Below are 13570 nucleotides of genomic sequence, written 5' to 3' on the forward strand. Positions count from 1 at the left end.
ATCAACAAAGATCACATTAACAACGTACAAAGGACAAGCAAGGAGGTTCCAACCATGAAGGGACTCGAACCCTCAATCTTCTGATTCGAAGTCAGACGCCTTGGCCATTGGGCCACATGGTCCTATGAAGTCACAATTTCACATTTCAGAGTGCAATGGTTCATATGCAAAGTAGGACGTAGATAAAGTTGAAAAAAAATATACTGCAAAGGTGGCTTTTTTGGCTTTTTTGGAAGGGAATTCACGTAAATCATGGACAGCTTTCTCCACATGTAAGATTCAGTGGAATTAATAAGAATTTACATGGTGGTTTAAATTTTCTCAGAGAATAAATGCTTCAATCTTCTCAAATGTTGCACTGGATCATAAATTCAATGAGCCTTAAACACATTGGTTCAGGTTGAATAGCTATTGCTGGCCAGTATGGGGATTGAACCCATGACCTTGGCGTTATTAGCACCACGCTCTGACCATCTGAGCTAACCGGCCATATATAAAGATTTTATTCAACTCAATTAGGGCCAAATGCAAACCAGGATGGAGCGTCCGAAATGTGGTCAGTTTCGTATGAGCAATCGGTTGTAAACACCTGTCAGCTTGGCTTGGGCAGCGTTGGAAGAGGATGTATCCAAATATATTTCTGACTTTAAATGTTAGTGAAATCAACAAAGATCACATTAACATTGCCAACGTACAAATGACCAGCAAGGAGGTTCCAACCATGAAGGGACTCGAACCCTCAATCTTCTGATTCGAAGTCAGACGCCTTGGCCGTTAGGCCACATGGTCCTATAGAGATATCAGTTCACATTTCAGAAGTGCAATGGTTCATATGAAAAGTAGGACATAGCTGAAGTTGAAAAACGACATACTGAAAAGCTGGCTTTTGGGCTTTTTTTGGAGGGGAATTCAAGTACATGGTGGACAGCTTGCTCCACATGTGAGATTCAGTGGAATTAATAATAATTTACATGGTGGTTTATATTTTCTCAGAGAATAAATGCTTCAATGTTCTCAAATGTTGCACTGGATCATAAATTCAATGAGCCTTAAACACATTGGTTTAGGTTGAATAGCTATTGCTGGCCAGTATGGGGATTGAACCCATGACCTTGGCGTTATTAGCACCACACTCTGACCATCTGAGCTAACCGGCCACATATCAAGGTTTTATTCAACTCAATTAGGGCCAAAACTAAACCAGGCTGGAGCGTCCGAAATGTGGTCAGTCGTGTATGAGCAATCGGGTGTGAACACCTGTCAGCTTGGCTTGGGCAGCGTTGGAAGAGGATCTATCCAAATATATTTCCGACTTTAAATGTTAGTGAAATCAACAAAATTCACATTAACATTGCCAACGTACAAATGACCAGCAAGGACATTCCAACCATGAAGGGACTTGAACCGTCATCCTTGTGATTAGAAGAAAGACGCCTTGGCCGTTAGGCCACATGGTCCTATAGAGATTTGAGTTCACATTTCAGAAGTGCAATGGTTCATATGAAAAGTAGGCCATAGCGCCAGGTGAAAAACGACATACTGAAAAGCTGGCTTTTGGGCTTTTTTGGAGGGGAATTCAAGTACATGGTGGACAGCTTTCTCCACATGTGAGATTCAGTGGAATTAATAATAATTTACATGGTGGTTTATATTTTCTCAGAGAATAAATGCTTCAATCTTCTCAAATGTTGCACTGGATCATAAATTCAATGAGCCTTAAACACATTGGTTTAGGTTGAATAGCTATTGCTGGCCAGTATGGGGATTGAACCCATGACCTTGGCGTTATTAGCACCACCCTCTGAGCTAACCGGCCATATATCAAGGTTTTATTCAACTCAATTAGGGCCAAAACCAAACCAGGATGGAGCGTCCGAAATGTGGTCAGTTTTGGATGAGCAATTTGGTGTGAGCACCTGTCAGGTTGGCTTGGGCAGCGTTGGAAGAGGATCTATCCAAATATATTTCTGACTTTAAATGTTAGTGAAATCAACAAACATCACATTAACACTGCCAACACCTACGTACAAATGACCTGCAGGAGGTTCCAACCATGAAGGGACTCGAACCCTTAATCTTCTGATCCGAAGTCAGACGCCTTGGCCATTGGGCCACATGGTCCTATGAAGTCACAATTTCACATTTCAGAGTGCAATGGTTCATATGCAAAGTAGGACGTAGATAAAGTTGAAAAAAAAACATACTGCAAAGGTGGCTTTTTTGGAAGGGAATTCATGTAAATCATGGACAGCTTGCTCCACATGTAAGATTCAGTGGAATTAATAACAATTTACATGGTGGTATATATTTTCTCAGAGAATAAATCCTTCAATCTTCTCAAATGTTGCACTGGATCATAAATCCAATTAGCCTTAAACACATTGGTTTAGGTTGAACAGCTATTGCTGGCCAGTATGGGGATTGAACCCATGACCTTGGCGTTATTAGCACCACCCTCTGACCATCTGAGCTAACCGGCCGTATATCAAGGTTATATTCAACTCAATTAGGGCCAAAACTAAACCAGGCTGGAGTGTCCGTAGTGTGGTCAGTTTTGGATGAGCAATTGGGTGTGAACACCTGTCAGCTTGAGTTTGGCAGCGTTGGAAGAGGATGTATCCAAATATATTTCTGACTTTAAATGTTAGTGAAATCAACAAAGATCACATTAACAACGTACAAAAGACCTGCAGGGAGGTTCCAACCATGAAGGGACTCGAACCCTCAACCTTCTGATTAGAAGTCAGACGCCTTGGCCGTTAGGCCACATAGTCCTATAGAGATATGACTTCACATTTCAGAAGTGCAATGGTTCATATGAAAAGTAGGACCTAGCTGAAGTTGAAAAATGACATACTGAAAAGCTGGCTTTTGGGCTTTTTTTGGAGGGGAATTTAAGTACATGGTGGACAGCTTGCTCCACATGTGAGATTCAGTGGAATTAATAATAATTTACATGGTGGTTTATATTTTCTCAGAGAATAAATGCTTCAATGTTCTCAAATGTTGCACTGGATCATAAATTCAATGAGCCTTAAACACATTGGTTTAGGTTGAATAGCTATTGCTGGCCAGTATGGGGATTGAACCCATGACCTTGGCGTTATTAGCACCACGCTCTGACCATCTGAGCTAACCGGCTGTGTATCGAGGTTTTATTCAACTCAATTAGGGCCAAAACTAAACCAGGATGGAGCGTCCGAAATGTTGTCAGTTTTGTATGAGCAATCGGTTGTGAACACCTGTCAGCTTGGCTTGGGCAGCGTTGGAAGAGGATCTATCCAAATATATTTCTGACTTTAAATGTTAGTGAAATCAACAAAGATCACATTAACATTGCCAACGTACAAATGACCAGCAAGGAGGTTCCAACCATGAAGTGACTTGAACCCTCAACCTTGTGATTAGAAGTCAAACGCCTTGGCCGTTAGGCCACATGGTCCTATAGAGATATGGGTTCACATTTCAGAAGTGCAATGTTTCATATGAAAAGTAGGACATAGCTGAAGTTGAAAAACGACACACTGAAAAGCTGGCTTTTGGGCTTTTTTGGAGGGGAATTCAAGTACATGGTGGACAGCTTGCTCCACATGTGAGATTCAGTGGAATTAATAAGAATTTACATGGTGGTTTATATTTTCTCAGAGAATAAATGCTTCAATCTTCTCAAATGTTGCACTGGATCATAAATTCAATGAGCCTTAAACACATTGGTTTAGGTTGAATAGCTATTGCTGGCCAGTATGGGGATTGAACCCATGACCTTGGCGTTATTAGCACCACCCTCTGAGCTAACCGGCCATATATCAAGGTTTTATTCAAGTCAATTAGTGCCAGAACTAAACCAGGATGGAGCGTCCGAAATGTGGTCAGTTTTGTATGAGCAATCGGTTGTGAACACCTGTCAGCTTGGCTTGAGCAGCGTTGGAAGAGGATCTATCCAAATATATTTCTGACTTTAAATGTTAGTGAAATCAACAAAGATCACATTAACAACTTACAAATGACCAGCAAGGAGGTTCCAACCATGAAGGGACTCGAAACCTCAATCTTCTGATTCGAAGTCAGACGCCTTGGCCACTGGGCCACATGGTCCTATGAAGTCACAATTTCACATTTCACAGTGCAATGGTTCATATGCAAAGTAGGACGTAGATAAAGTTGAAAAAATATATACTGCAAAGGTGGCTTTTTTGGCAGGGAATTCACGTAAATCATGGACAGCTTTCTCCACATGTAAGATTCAGTGGAATTAATCATGATATCCATGGTGGTATATATTTTCTCAGAGAATAAATGCTTCAATCTTCTCAAATGTTGCACTGGATCATAAATTCAATGAGCCTTAAACACATTGGTTTAGGTTGAATAGCTATTGCTGGCCAGTATGGGGATTGAACCCATGACCTTGGCGTTATTAGCACCACGCTCTGACCATCTGAGCTAACCGGCCATATCTCAAGGTTTTATTCAACTCAATTAGGGCCAAAACTAAGCCAGGATGGAGCGTCCGAAATGTGGTCAGTTTTGTCTGAGCAGTCGGGTGTGAACGCCTGTCAACTTGGCTGTGGCAGCGTTGGAAGAGGATATCTCCAAATATATTTCTGACTTTAACAAAAGATCACATTAATATTGTACACACCAATGTACAAATGACCAGCAAGGAGGTTACAACCATGAAGGGACTTGAACCATCAACCTTCTGATTAGAAGTCAGACGCCTTGGCCGTTAGGCCACATGGTCCTATATAGACATGAGTTCCCATTTCAGAAGTGCAATGGTTCATATGCAAAGTAGGACGTAGATAAAGTTGGAAAAAAAAAAACATACTGCAAAGCTGGCTTTTTTGGCTTTTCTGTTTTGAAATTCAAGTAAATGGTAGACAGCTTGCTCCACTTGTGAGATTCAGTGGAATTAATGATGATATACATGGTAATATCTATTTTTTCAGAGATTAAATCCTTCAATCTTCTCAATCGTTGTACTAAATCATAAATTCGAAGACACATTGGTTTTTTTTTTGAATAGCTATTGCTGGCCAGTATGGGGATTGAGTTTGTCAGCTTGTCTTGGGCAGCGTTGCAAGAGGATATCTCAAAAAACAATTCTGACTTTAAATGTTAGTAAAACATAATTTTTACAGTGCAAAACACTCCCAAATGTGTAGTTATAACTTAAAACATAAACTATTCTCGAAGATCATTTGTATTGTCCTTAAGTTGGCTTCCACCAAGTTCCTTTGAATTAGACTTGAGCTTTATTCAAAAGCAGCTCACCTTTTTAATGTTTGTTATTTCAGTCAATACTGTATCATGACCTTAAAGAGCACACTTTTAGATACATTTTTAAATACCCATTCATGGGGAGTTTGAGGATTTAACCAATGACCTTGTCATTAGTAACATTGCACTCTGACCATTTTGTTTCAACTACATTTCTTTTGCAGAATTAATCTGATCCTTGATGATGAAATCAAGCTGAACTTTAAATCCTCACCAGTTGTAACATGTTCGATTTTATGACATTTAGAATGTTTTATTATGCTTTTACTCCCATTTATTCACTCGGATTGCAGAGCTGATAAAACCAGCATGGGTACTGTCGCTGTGTTCGGTAATTCATTAGTGAGGCTTTTCCATAAAATGCTGCTTGATCACATCACATACTTGTCTTTGCTTTCTCTGGATTTTTTAAAGCGACTTGTCTTCATTTATATATCTTACTGTAACTCCAGCGGTCCAAGATCTTTTGGAATTCTATCCCAGGGTGAATTTTTGCTTTGAGCTTGACCCAGATTTGCCTGTTCATGTTCGGCTTGCAATGTTGAGATCTAATCTCTTGTTTACACAGCACCCCAAATAAAATTATTGTTTTGTTCTTGTGTAAATCTATTGAACAGCATTTGCATTTGAACATTGTTTGATCCTAGTATTCTCTGTGCCTTTTATAACATGTTTTATCATCGCGCACCAGAATCTTAAGCGATGCTTGATTCAAGTCATAGGTAGGAAATGGATAAGACAAAAAAAATAATGGCACAACGATCTGAATTTTAATTGTCTCCTACTCAATTGTGACACACACAATTGTGCCAGTTATGATGTCACCCACTAATGTACATCAGGTTTCTGTGGTTACACCAATGTTGTGATAATGAAGCCTTCAGATTGGATTTCCACAGGAAACGGGTCTGTGGGGTTGAGATTATGTTCTGAGAAGCTGCAGTCAATAAGACAGACATAACTTAATTAACATATTTGTTAAAATGTGTCTGAAATAAGCCACATGTTCATTTAATAGTTTTTTCAAAAGGGTGTCTAAAAAACAACATATCACCTTAAATGTATATTTTTGAAATATAAAATTGTTCTTAAATTGTTCTTAAAGTGAGGGACCAATTTCTTTGTTCACACCAAAACAGTCGGCTCCTACTCCTCTATATTGGGCTCAGTCCTATAAATAGGTCTACTTGATGAGTCTACAATAGCCTGCTTCTTTACATAGTCATACTGATGACCACAGTGTTGTTTGGAGTAATGTTATAAAACAGGCAGCCAGTTGCTCCTCCTCCCATCTGTTCTCTCTCCTCTGTCTCTATTTCTCTGTGTTCCATGACGCAAAGCCTGAGTGGGAGTGGACAAACCTTCTGCTCCCTGAGAGGACTGAGTGGGCCGCCGCCATCCGCTCTGTGCGCACCAGTGATGGAGGCAGAGATGGATAGGACGGGGAGACATTTGAACAGCACTGTGTGGAAGCCTGAGTGAAGGTGATAATGATTGATACAACAAAGTAAATAATGGGGATGCACGGGGAACAGGAAAGGAAAGAGTGAGTGTAGTCGCAACTGTTGGATGGGTTTAGTGGAGGAAGATGTGGATGAGCGGGGAAATGCAGAGAGAAAGAGAAGGGGTGGGTTGCGAATGAGGGGATAAGAGGCTAATAATGGGGAGATAAGGATAGAAGAGCGGAAGCGGGCAGACGACAGACAGGAAAGGACTGGTTGAAAATAAAAAGAATATCAGGAACCAGAAGGATGATTCTGAGAACAAATTCATTTCAAATTGGTGTCAAGGCTGGGGTGGCCAGTCAATTAAATTGCACATCATAACACAATGCAAATGTTGCCACTAGTTAAATCAGAATCCCGTCATGCGCATATTTATGTATACGATATCAGACAGTAGGCCTAAGTAAAAAATGCGAGGCCCACCACTGGTTTCTGGCCACCTGATTAAAGGAAGTCATTATTTACTTTTCTCTCAACTCTGTTTTGGTCTCTATCCTAAAAGAGAAGATATCAGCTCTTTAGTTAGTTGCTGGTTCATCAGTGTCTAGCGCCACATACCAGTGGTTTGTTCACAAACAGTCTTGAAAGATGAGAAAGGTCATATGCTATGCTATGAATGTGCTTTCTTAATTGGAATATTTTCCAATCTGCATTTGCCTTTTTCATGCTAATGTGAAAATGTCCAGAAAAACAATATAAAATCATAAATGAATGGCCCTCATAGTGACCTCTATCTATTTCCAGATCCCTCCCTCTTCTCCTGCCTTCTGCTTCCTATCTTTAGTAACTCGATCCCCCTCGTGGTCCATCGGTAGCTATTTTACAATTTGGCTAAATCAAGCTCTGAGGTAACAAGTGACACCTTCTGTTTCCATGCTTCCGGTCGCTAGGCAACCTCAGCAATTATGCCACTGCCAAGAGAGGGAATAGAGGAAGTTGCACCCTGAGGCCCCCTGCCTCCGTTGATCTTGGCCGCAGTCGCTGAAGCTTCGTCCCTCATCTATAAGTGCAGCGCTCCCATACCAAGCCAGTGACGGGGGCATTCTGTAGCATGCTGCGTTTACTGCTCTCATTAAATCAGATCTCTCTCTCTCCTGTGCTATAGAGATGCATTTGTCAAGTGAGGACGTGTATGAAGGGGCTCAGTGATCTCACCAAAACACTCTGCTGCCCTCTGTTGTTTCGTCACAGTTCAATAATGAATAACTGAGTTGTTGAACTGAAAAGTAAATAGTTATTAAAATGATCTATTAATAATAATAATCTTTATTTTCAGAGCACTTTTACATTGTGCTTCGCACAAGGCAGCAACTTGATTAAATGCAAATTGAATGGTTAACTTAACGGTGAACAAAGACATTACCTGGACCACAGTCAAATAGGGGGTATACATTTCAATAATTTTATAGAAACCATTATGCAACAGAATGGCTCCTGCTGGTGTTATGTTATAATGTTATTGGAAAATTTTTATTGAGGCATTCTAACGTGGGCAACATTGTAATATTGTAGCAGGTCAGGAGGGAGCTTTTTTGTAACTTCACATACGGGAAATTATGTTTTAAAAACATGACTTTCTTAATGTGCAAATTTGGAACGAGCATCAGAAAAGTATACTTATAATTCTTATAACGCTACTCAATGCCAATGAATGAAATAAAAAAGGGTTTGGTTTTACATTCTATTTTATTAATATGTTGCTCTAAATACGATTTGTTTTTGCCATTTTTTCTTTTGCGTATTGCAAACAGTACATGTGTAGAAAACCTTTCTGATGTGTTCAGAACACTTAGTTATCAAAGACATAATAATAATTTCCCCACTAAAGACTTTGTACCCGTGATATCATTTGACATTTAGCAATCAAAAATCAGTTGCACTCTTTCGGGTCATTGTGATCTGGTGGCGGACACACACGCACGCACGCACGCACGCACGCACGCACACACACACACACACACACACACACACACACACACACAATGACCCACTGTGTTCACAGAGTCAGACAGCATTTTCACATTAATTTGACTGCAAACAGAGTGCAGGACGTAAATCAAGATTGTGTTCCCAGAGAGAAAGCTGCTGTAATTTATATTCAGAGTGTCCCCACACTTTGTTCCACAAGAATGAACACGACCGGAATAATACTCAAATAGAGGCATGCTGCGGAGGAAAATGTGCTTTCAAAGGCCAGCATGGTGTGGCTAACATCTTATGGAAAAGGTTGCACATGTATATTTAAAGTATCACCCCTGGAGAGAGATTTCTAGTGAGGTGACACAGTAGGTAAACATGAACTTCTTGAGTTAAAACAGTCTAATACACTGACATAACAGATTGTGTATTGCAAAATGTTACTGTTCAGATAAGTTTGGAAAAAAAAATATTCTGTTCCTCATGTGTGGTATAAGGCACAAGATCAAGAAGCTATCTTTAGCACTAGTGTCTATTCCAGCTGTTTAACCTGCTGCAACTTAGATAATTTCTCATTTGTCCCCTTCTGTAGTCTTAAAAAAGCTTTAGCTATTCAGTGCGTATGACTTCATATCCTCATATCTACATGCATGCATCTTGTCATCCCTGAACACACTGAGTTACACCATAAAGGGATATTTCCTTCTGAAAAAGCAAACGTCTCCTTTTTTTTAAAAATACCGCTGCTATTATGACATCTGTGAGTCTGTTTTGGGTCAACACATGGTGCTGCGCTTGATATGACATATGTTCTGTTTTAATGTATTATCAGTAGTTAGTCTTTATCATATGTTGTTGTTTAAAATATATGAATTTTGAGTTATCCTAAAACAGAAATACAGAATTATTTGATGCAGTGGCGTGATATATTTGGAAAATATGCTAATTTTGGTTTCTTTGGAGCGTTGGATGAGCAGATACATACAACTATCATTGACTGGAAGCAGTCTTCATCCATGTGTGTCCTTAATTCTGTCAAGCGACCCTTTAACTTAACAGCTTAATTTTACAAAGCAGTATTCTCATACACTCACAGAGTGGCAAAGTCCATATATTAACCTTTTCACAGTACACTATACACTTGTTGTTTGAAATGTCATAGTGTCTCTTTCAAATATCTTGAGGGCATTTATGTTTAGTGGCCATGCAAGCAGCATTTCTCTTGGGATAACCTGGCTGTTGGTCTGTCGCTCGTTCTACCACTTTTATCCAGTCTAAAATATCCTAGTATCTGGGAGATGGATTGCCATAATTTAGAAAAGACATTGTATGCCCCCAGAAGATAAATCTCCCTTGACTTCTGCCACCATAGGATTGACATTTTTTTTTTTTAGGTAAATATTTCAAACTGTTATTATTTGGATTGCTATAAAGTCGGTACAGATATCCATGGTGACTTTTCATCAGCACTGATCATCTGTAGCAGCATTATCAAAAAGATATTTTGATTAAAAATATTAGAATATAATTTGTAGAAGAGGGTTTACTTTGCCTATGCTGATTATGAATGTTAGCATTCTACCTTGTTAAGATAAGATGGTGTACCTACTAAACATTAAATGTGCTAAACATCATCTTGCACAACATCAACGGTCAAATCATCAGCTTCGATGGCTAGCGAGTAGGATTTTAGGAGTTGGCGGCATCTAGTGGTATTGTTGTTGATTGCAATCAACTGAAACTTCTCAAATGGTTGTTCCTTGAGTTGATTGTCTTCTGTCTGCATCACCTGATGATGTGGTGGATCACTTTGCTATCTCCTGGAAATATTCTTCCCCACAAGTTTTATCACATTTCTTCAGGAAGTACAGTGAGTGACACTGTGGGCTCCACAGTGTCACCCACAGTGTGCAAGATAGCAGCATGGGATCTGTTGTCGATCCTCGCTAAGACTGAATTTCTGAATATATATATATATATATATATATATATATATATATATATATATATATATATATATATATATATATATATATATATAAGGTTCATAGTTGATCCACTAGTTTTGTATTTGTATTGTTGCACATACAATGTAAAATATTGCACAGGGTTGTCCAACATTTAGTGAACATTTATGCAATAAGTGAGAAACATATACATTTTACATGTGGCTTGTATGAAGTGGAGTAGAAAACTGTAACATTTACTCATTTGATTGATTTCCCTTCTTCATATGAGGAACTACATCCCAAATATAAGTACAAATACACATATGCAGTGGAGAGACTGCAATTTTTAAAAACCATATACAGTACATCTTCCCTCGGCTGGGGAAATAAAATCATCTAATGTCCAAATTTGACATTGGCCACTCTTTCCTGTCGGGGTATGTTGCAAAGGGCCAAGTGTGCTGTTGTGTAAACAAGACCTGTGAAGCAATGAAACAGAGAACCAGAGAGAGACACACACATGTATTGCGTAAGTAAGCCTGTGCTTTGTGTTTAAAAAAAAAAGAAAATTAAATCAGCGAGGAGAAAATAGCAGCTTGGGAGACTAAAAGTAACCTCTCCACCACAGATGGCCCCCACGCTTTCCGCCAGTGGGTCAGTGGGTGAGGGAATAGTGGAGGGGAGTGGAGGCGAGAGGAGAGGCAATGTGGCTGTACGCCGCTATCCAGGGGAGAGTGTGGGCGACGCGGGCAGCAGGAAAGAGAAAGACAAGGACTTCCAAGGCCAAGTGGGCCGCGGTTTTGCAGCGCATGCTGCTAAAAACAGACGCGATGACGCTCAGAGGTCAGCCGGCTGATTTGTCATCAGCTATTTCGGCATTGTTACCAAAGACTGACGAAGGAGAGGGAGAAGTGTTGACATCACTGTATGCTCACATCACTTTCTTGCCCCCGCATTCTTCCTATTGTGCAATCATCGAGGCAGGAGGGATCCTACACTGATTCCTGGCTTTAAAGTTGGCCCATATATGGCAACCAGGACAATGTATTGGGTTTAGTGGCTGGATGCTTGGTGGATGCTTCTACTCCTTGCTGCTCACCCGAGTTTTCATCTCCTCTCCTCTGCCCTCCTCTGTTCTTTCCGACCTATGAATGTGGAACTGCTCCCCTCTGAGTCATGACACACTGTCCATTCAAACCTTGTAAATAAATGATGAATAACCCTGTTAATCCAATGATGAACTATTGGAATGAACTCTTAGTATAAATCCTCCTACACACAATGGAATAACTTGGTATAACTTTGACAAGAAGGTAAATGACTGACCCTCGACCGGGAAAGAGAGGAACATTTCTGACCTATGACCTTTGACAGGAAATAAGCATACCACCCTGTAACGCAGTGCCAGTGTTTTTTCTTCTTTGAAATGTCACAGAAGAATGAGCAAACACCTTTCAGGCTCCTCCTCTCTATAAATGCTTTGCGACACTTACGACCTGCTTACACCTACACGCCACATGGCCCGTGCAGTATCGGGGAGTTGCCAGCAGAGAGCAAACCAGACTGCTGCTTGCACCGTAGCTGTGTTTGCTGTGGCAGGCACGGGGAAACATGATGCAATGTCTAAAGGAAAAACATGTAGAACGATCGCTGTTTGAAGACGGACTAGTTACATTTACAACCAATACATTCTTGCTATTGGCTGCGGAGCGTTGTGTGTGGCCGTGCTAACCATTTACAGCCCGATATAAGCTAGAATTAAAAGGGCCCCTGTATGTTTATCAGTATGTCTTAACTTGAGGCTCTATCTCAAGGGCAAGTTTTACTTCCTGAAATGTATCAGGAGATATTACACACAATATTTCTAAATGAATTAGCTGTTAGGAAAATAATTGTGTGAATGTGAAATTAAACAGCATGCAGTTGTTGAGAGCGCGGAAAGCGTAAGGGGAGTGTATCAATAAAAAGTAAATTTTATCTTTTTGAATCATGGAGTATTTTCAGAAGAATGAACCATTAAGCTTCATAGTGTTTACTTCAGCGTGACCATCACTCAAAGTCCATCACTCAAAGTCCATATGGTCATATTAGTAACAGAAACTCCACCTACACAACCCTCCTCCACCATACCCACACAATGCTGTCCCTTTGTGACTCAATTGAGGATATTTTCCTCTGATGTAATCCATGTAGTCCCCACCTCGACAAAAATACAGAAATGCTGCCCTCGTGTGGTCAAACATATCAACCCACAGAATGAGTCAAGGAGCCTTTCGGTGTCTTTTTTTAATTTGTCAAGGACTACACATGATAACCATGATGTACTTTTTCTTTTATTGTTATTTTGGACGGTATTAAAAAGACTTGCTGTAGTTAGTATGTACCTATATTCAGCGGCAAATTCGATTTGCATTAAAGCTCAAACCTGGAGCCCAGACACAGTTCCCTGAAAAGTGAACCAGGTCATTGACCGGTGGTGTTAAGCGAGAAAGCGTCTCGCACACAAACTAGTGAGCCAAAAAGTTTTTAAAGGCATAGCATTCTGGCTTGAGACAACAAACGCAGCTACAGTGCAGAGTATGCATGCAACATCTTCGAGTAGACAGACAGTGTTTGCAAAGAATGACATCATTGAAACTGGATGCCCCACTTACACCAATTATACCTGACATGCTCTCCTTCCTCACATCCCTCTCTATCTGTCTCTCTCGTTCACTCTCTCTCTCTCTCTCTCTCTCTCTCTCTCTCTCTCTCTCTCTCTCTCTCTCTCTCTCTCTCTCTCTCTCTCTCTCTACTTTCATGAGCGGGCCTGGTTGTTGCTGGCCACCATAATGAATGGACATTATTCTATTGATAAAAAAAAGAAGTACTGAGGTATAATAGTAATCTTAATGTAACACTTAGCTTGGTGTGACA

The 13570-nt window shown here is 40.2% G+C and overlaps 10 non-coding genes across 10 annotated transcripts; all 10 read right to left on the reverse strand.

The window, feature by feature from the left end:
- Positions 1 to 49: 49 nt before the first annotated feature.
- On the reverse strand, positions 50 to 122 carry trnar-ucg (transfer RNA arginine (anticodon UCG)). The gene has a single exon. It is a non-coding gene; the product is annotated as a tRNA-Arg (tRNA).
- A 293-nt stretch (positions 123 to 415) lies between these two features.
- Positions 416 to 489, reverse strand: trnai-aau (transfer RNA isoleucine (anticodon AAU)). The gene has a single exon. It is a non-coding gene; the product is annotated as a tRNA-Ile (tRNA).
- Positions 490 to 716: 227 nt separating this feature from the next.
- Positions 717 to 789, reverse strand: trnar-ucg (transfer RNA arginine (anticodon UCG)). Its single transcript has one exon. It is a non-coding gene; the product is annotated as a tRNA-Arg (tRNA).
- A 294-nt stretch (positions 790 to 1083) lies between these two features.
- On the reverse strand, positions 1084 to 1157 carry trnai-aau (transfer RNA isoleucine (anticodon AAU)). Its single transcript has one exon. It is a non-coding gene; the product is annotated as a tRNA-Ile (tRNA).
- An 891-nt stretch (positions 1158 to 2048) lies between these two features.
- trnar-ucg (transfer RNA arginine (anticodon UCG)) lies at positions 2049 to 2121 on the reverse strand. Its single transcript has one exon. It is a non-coding gene; the product is annotated as a tRNA-Arg (tRNA).
- A 285-nt stretch (positions 2122 to 2406) lies between these two features.
- trnai-aau (transfer RNA isoleucine (anticodon AAU)) lies at positions 2407 to 2480 on the reverse strand. The gene has a single exon. It is a non-coding gene; the product is annotated as a tRNA-Ile (tRNA).
- A 221-nt stretch (positions 2481 to 2701) lies between these two features.
- Positions 2702 to 2774, reverse strand: trnar-ucu (transfer RNA arginine (anticodon UCU)). The gene has a single exon. It is a non-coding gene; the product is annotated as a tRNA-Arg (tRNA).
- Positions 2775 to 3068: 294 nt separating this feature from the next.
- trnai-aau (transfer RNA isoleucine (anticodon AAU)) lies at positions 3069 to 3142 on the reverse strand. The gene has a single exon. It is a non-coding gene; the product is annotated as a tRNA-Ile (tRNA).
- Positions 3143 to 4022: 880 nt separating this feature from the next.
- Positions 4023 to 4095, reverse strand: trnar-ucg (transfer RNA arginine (anticodon UCG)). The gene has a single exon. It is a non-coding gene; the product is annotated as a tRNA-Arg (tRNA).
- A 284-nt stretch (positions 4096 to 4379) lies between these two features.
- Positions 4380 to 4453, reverse strand: trnai-aau (transfer RNA isoleucine (anticodon AAU)). The gene has a single exon. It is a non-coding gene; the product is annotated as a tRNA-Ile (tRNA).
- Between the last annotated feature and the right edge of the window lie 9117 nt (positions 4454 to 13570).

The sequence above is a fragment of the Clinocottus analis genome, unplaced genomic scaffold, assembly GCF_023055335.1.
Source record: "Clinocottus analis isolate CAN_PGR_092001 unplaced genomic scaffold, fCliAna1.0.p SCAF_17, whole genome shotgun sequence".
Lineage (NCBI taxonomy): Eukaryota > Metazoa > Chordata > Actinopteri > Perciformes > Cottidae > Clinocottus > Clinocottus analis.